We start from the raw sequence: 6,601 nt of genomic DNA on the forward strand, positions 1-6,601 counted from the left end.
GTATGTATATATTTTTTGCCATATGAGCAGTCCTTGCAAATGATGGTCTCTCTCATTCTCTCTTTCTCACTTTAATTGACATTATATGAATGAGTTCTAATAACATTTCACTTCAAAATTTTTAGAGTGCCTCTGCATTTCAAAAAACAGTCACAAATTCTAAATTGGGATAGTTCTTAAATAGCCATACACACATACAGCCTTTCAAACATTTCACAGAGTATTACTGAGGACATTAAAAGAGAAGACAATATTTGAGCACCGATTACCTGCTGGGTGATTTATGTAGGTAATCTCGCTAAATCTTCACATCAGTCCTGTGAGAGACATATCATTATAGCCCTTTACAAATGGGTTATAATTACTTGGATAATTACCTTTTCCAAAGTCTTGCCAGGATTTGAACCCAATTGTACTTAACTCAAATCTGATTCTCTTTGCACTGTACTATATTACTACCCTAACATGGTTTATGTAACATATACCTTTATATATGAAGAATAACTGGTAGTATACCTTTCCCAGAATAGGCAAAAAATAGTTATTCAGATTGGATAAAGTAAATCATTTCTACAACACTGTCAACTAAAACATTGAAGCAGTAGAGAATCTGCAGTGAGCTTACATATTCCCACAGTACAGTAATTAAACTGAGTTCTATGCTATTTGTCCATGAAAAGTTTGTCTAATTTGTGAGTTTTACCTCTTACCTGTAGTTTGAAGTAATCAATAGCATGCTATAGATTCTCCCATTACCTCGAATCATAATCATCCCATGTTATTATGAAGAAGAATCTCATAGATTCATATTAAAGCTAAGCTTTCTAACCTTGTGTTTTCATCATTACATAAGATTGATATTGAAGGTGGTTTTGAGAACTATCCAACCTTGTAATAGAAGGTTATTTTAGGAAGGTATGCTGTATTAATCCCAGCATGGGTTATTGATGCTAACATCAGGGAATGGGGAAATTTAGGGAGGCATGACCTTAAGATAAAATGACCCTTCTGCAGTAAAGGGAATACCCTGGAGGAGCTCTTGCTTTAGGGATAATTACCATGTGAGATGAATGATCTCAGTTTGCCCATACCTTATATTCAGCTTCCATACACTGTTTTGTCCTTTATCTAGAACTAAGAATAATAGTAAATATCACAGCTTAGGAACTGGATAAAATGTGAACATTTTCAATAAACTGAAATAGAAATTATGGACGTTCATCACTTCATCCTATTACCTGATAAAAATGAAGGCCTGTTAGAACCCTTGCTCTATTTCATTGATCCCTTTTTTATGTCTCAGTGTTTTCCTGACATTAAATTGTAAGATGGTCATCCTATCACTAACAGCTTTTGCAACCCAGAATCTATGTACTTAAACAGATTAATTAAATAGCTAATAATAGACATGTTTATTGAATAATTGCATGTATTTCTTTTAGAAATTAAAGGATAGAGAATCTTAGTTTATAGTTGATTTCTACAATTATTTTTTCAGAGATATGTCTCTTTCTCTTATTCTTTTACTTCTACTGAGATTTTAAGCTCAGATTCTCCCATCGGTTTCGATTTGCTCTCCTCATGAGTTCTCATGGACAGGAATTGAGTAATGAATGGAGGCAGACAGTAGATAGGTTTGTAGAATCATCACACATATTAGCATTTTAAGATACAGCTTAATTCTAAGAAATTTTCTTAAAAATGTAATGCTTTTCTTAGGTGTATTTTAGATTGCTTTAAATAAGATTGAATGCAAAGGAATTTTAATATCTTTTCAAGGAAACCTTTAAAAGTTACTATTTGAAGAAGCCAAAGAACTAGAAAGAGAAGCCAGATTCTTTTTTAGATAGCAGAGGGTGGATCATGACAGGGCAGTTACAATTCAATGAAACAAATGTATATTGAAGTATTTAGAATCTAAGGAAATAAACATGGCAAATATGATTGGACCCCAACTTCCACAACAGTGTCTAAAACGCATATTAAAACTCATTTCCTAAATAAATCCTTCTTTTTTTTTTTTTTTTTTTTTTTTGAGACAGAATCTCACTTTGTTGCCCTGGCTAGAGTGAGTGCCGTGGCATCAGCCTAGCTCACAGCAACCTCAGACTCCTGGGCTCAAGCAATCCTACTGCCTCAGCCTCCCAAGTAGCTGGGACTACAGGCATGCGCCACCATGCCTGGCTAATTTTTTCTATGTATTTTTAGCTGTCCAATTAATTTCTTTCTATTTTTGGTAGAGACGGGGTCTCGCTCTTGCTCAGGCTGGTCTCGAACTCCTGAGCTCAAACAATCCGCCCGCCTCGGCCTCCCAGAGTGCTAGGATTACAGGCGTGAGCCACCGCGCCCGGCCATAAATCCTTCTTTGTTGAATACCTCAGCCTAGGGAAACTCACTCTCTCCTCTCAACACCCTTGCTTTGCTTTGTGAACAGTCCCTTGGTAATAAACCATATGGTCTACAGATACAAGATTCTATTGGCTTTCATAAGATAATCTTAAGGTTATTTAAATATTTATTTAAAAATTCTTGTCCCTGGTTGTAGCAGGAACTTCTCAAGGACAAGAGCCATATATTATGGGATACGTGAGATATGGTATACACTAAAATATTTATCACAGCCTCTTACTCATACTGTCAAATAATATAAAATTTGAGTGATATGGTAAACTGGAAGAGATAAAAGAGTATTAAAAGAAATATAGAAAAATAAGACATAGTGATATGGTAGAATCATAAATGAAAATGGACAAATTGTGGCTGAATAGTACTCCATGGTATACATATAACACATTTTATTAATCCACTCATGTATTGATGGACATGCTTATAGCTCCTACTCGGGTGGGGCAAAAGCAATATATGTAACCAAAACATTTATACCCCCATAATATGCTGAAATAAAAAAATAGATTACCAGACTGGCTTTAATAATACATATATATGCTATTAACAAGAATCAGCACTTAAACATAAGAAAAATAAAATGTTATAGACATTGGCCTAGGCAAAGAATTTATGAAGAAGACCCCCAAAGCAATCACAGCAGCAACAAAAATAAATAAATGAGACATGATCAAGTTAAAAAGCTTCTGCACAGCCAAGGAAACTATCATTAGAGCAAACAGACAACCTACAGAACAGGAGAAAATATTTGCATACTTAAATATCTGATAAGTGGCTGATAATAAGAATCTATATAGAACTTAAGAAAATTAACAAGAAAAAAAACAAACAATCCCATTAAAAAGTGAGCAAAGGACATGCACCTAAACTTTTCAAAAGAAAACAGAATAATAGCCAGCAAACATATAAAAAAGTGCCCAACATCTCTAATCATTGGGGAAATGCAAATCGAAACCACAACAAGATATCATCTAACTCCAGTGAGAATGGCCTTTATCAAAAAGTCCCAAAACAGCAAATGGTGGTGTGGATGTGGAGAGATAGGAACACTCTTACACTGTTGGTGGGACTGCAAACTAGTACAACCCCTGTGGAAAGTAATTTGGAAATATCTCAAAGAGCTAAAAATAGAAATACCATTTGCTTCAGCAATCCCACTACTAGGCATCTACCCAAAGGAAAAAAAAGACATTCTATAATAAAGACATGTGCACTCGAATGTTTATGGCAGCAGAATTCACAATTGCAAAGATGTGTAAACAACCCAAGTGCCCATCAATACATGAGTGGATTAATAAAATGTGATATATGTATACCATGGAATACTAGTCAACTACAAAAAAACAATGGTGATCTAGCACCTCTTATATTATCCTGGATAGAGCTTGAGCCCATCCTTCGAAGTGAGGTATCACAAGGATGGAAAAACAAGCACCACAGGTACTCGCCATCAAATTGGTACTAACTGATCAACACTAAGGTGCTCGCGTGGAAGTAATATTCACTGGGTGCCGGTCAGGTGGGAGGGGTGTGCTGAGGGTGGATAAGCTCACAACTAATGGATGTCGTGCACACTGTATGGGGGAAGGGCAAGCTTGCAGCCCTGGCCTGGGCGAGGCAAAGGCATTATATGTAACCAAAATGTTTTTACCCCCATAATATTGTGAAATTAAAAAAAAAGAAAAATCAAATATTTAAAGTAAATGATATAAAAACCATACAAGCATGTACTAACCAAAAAAGCCTGACATATCTGCATTAATATCAAATAAGATAGAATTTAAGATGAAACGTGTTATTAGAGATAGAGTGGCTAACAACATGGCGATAAAAGTTACAACTCACCAGAAAGTTTAAAATTCCAAGTATGTATAAGCCTAAACTATATTCTCAAAAATGCGATACAACTCATGGGAATTGATAAATTCACCATTATCCTAACAGATTTTAATACAGTTCTTTTATATATATCAAGTATATATCAAGTGGCCCCCAAAAAGCAATAATATGAAATATCTGGAAAAACAATAGCAATACACTTGACCTATTGGACAAATACAGAATTCTCCACCTAACCAAAAAAGAAAGCACATTCTTTTATAGAATCCATGGAAGATATTCTAAACTGATGATTTATTATGTGAAGAGCAAGCCTCAGCAAATTTTAAAGAATAGACATCATATTCTGCATGCATTTTGATCTCAATACAATTTAGAAGTTAAAAAGAAAATGATTTAAATTTCTCCACATCAGAAATTTAGAAACATAATGCTAAATAATCTTAAAATCATAATGAATATTTTAAATAAAACAGATAGGTGGCACTGAAAATCTATACATATCAAAACTATAGGAAGCAGTAAAAAGTGGTACTATGAGGATAATTTAAGGCCTTCAATATTCATATTATAAAAGAATACAGGCTCAAAATAAATGAATTAAGAGCCCAATTTAAGAAGATAGAAAAATGAACAATAGAATATCTTCAAAAAAGAAGGAATCAGTTGATTATAAGAGCATAATTAAAAGAAATAGCAAAAGACACAGAAGATTTTTTTAACATTTGAAGTTAGTTCTTTAAAAAGAAACCCATAAAATTAACAGACCTCTATCAACATAGATCAAGAGAAGAGAGTAGACACAAAGATATAATATTATGGTTAAAAAGAAGACATAATTACCGATAAAGTAGAAATTGAAATGATAAGAGAATCCTCCCCACAGCAATATGTGAACAATTACGAAAATGCAGACAAATTGGAAAAATTCTTATAAATTCTCATTTCTATAATAAATTGAAAAACAAGATAGTTCTACAGGAAAAATTTGCTGAACATTCAAATTCATATTAATCTTAAGCAAACTATTTTGAGAAGAGTAATACTCCCCAACTCCTTTTACAAAATCAGGATAATCTTTTTTTTTTTCTACTTTTTAAAATTTTTAATTGTTATGGATATGCAATGGCTGTACATATTTATGGGGTACATGTGATGTTTTGATACAGGCATACAGTGTATAATGATCAAATCAGGTAACTGGGGTATCCATTACCTCAAGCATTTATTATTTCTTTGTGTTAGGAACATTCCAATTCCACTCTTTCAGTTGTTTTAAAATACACAATAAATTGTTATTAATAATTATAGTCACCTAATGTGCTAACAGCTACTAAATCATATTCATTCTATTTTTGAACCCATTAACCATCCTCTCTTTATCCTCTTCTCTCCACTACCCTTGGCCAACAGGTATATAAAAAAAAATGCCCAACATTACAAATCATCAGAAAATTGCAAATCAAAACTACAATGAGATATCATCTCACCCTAGTCAAAATGGCTTTTATCCAAAAGACAGGCAATATCAAATGCTAGTGAGGATGGGAGAAAGAGGGACCCCCGTACACTGTCAGTGGGAATGTAAATAAGCACAGCCACTATGGAGAACGGTACGCAGGCTCCCCACAAAACTAAAATTAGAATTACCATATGATCCAGCAATCTCACTGCTGGGTATATATTCAAATAAATGAAATCAGTTTATCAAGTTATATCTGCACTCCCAAGTTTATTGCAGCACTAGTGCTATTCATATTAACCAAGATATTAAATCAACTTAAGTGTCCACTGAGAAGTGAATGGATAAAGAAACTGTTGTACATATACACAATGGAATATTATTTAGCCATAAAAGAATAAAATTATGTAATTTTCAAAAGCATGAATGTAAGTGGAGGATATTATGTTAAGTGAAATAAACCAGGCACACAAACACAAATATTGCATGTTCTCACTCATATGTGGGAGCTAAAAATTCAAAAATTGAACTCATGGAAATAGAAAGTAGAATGATGGTTACCAAAATCAGATTAATCATGATGCCAAAACCAAACAAAGATATTACAAGTAAGAAAAATCATCAAGCTCTTTTTTCTCATGCAAGATCCTAAAAAATATATCAACACATCAATTCCAACAGTGTATAAAATATACACCTACTGTGTCCAAGTTGATTTTATTTCAGATACGTAATGGTGGCTTCATTCTAGATGATTCTGATGGATTGGAAATGAAAAATCATATGATAATTTAAATAGATGCAGAAAATATACTCAATAAAATCAACATAAATTTTTAATAAAAGCTTTCAGTAAATTAGAAATAGAAAGGAATTCCCAAAACCTGATAAAAT

The sequence above is a fragment of the Propithecus coquereli genome, unplaced genomic scaffold, assembly GCF_000956105.1.
Source record: "Propithecus coquereli isolate 6110/MARCELLA unplaced genomic scaffold, Pcoq_1.0 Scaffold342, whole genome shotgun sequence".
Classification (NCBI taxonomy): Eukaryota; Metazoa; Chordata; class Mammalia; order Primates; family Indriidae; genus Propithecus; species Propithecus coquereli.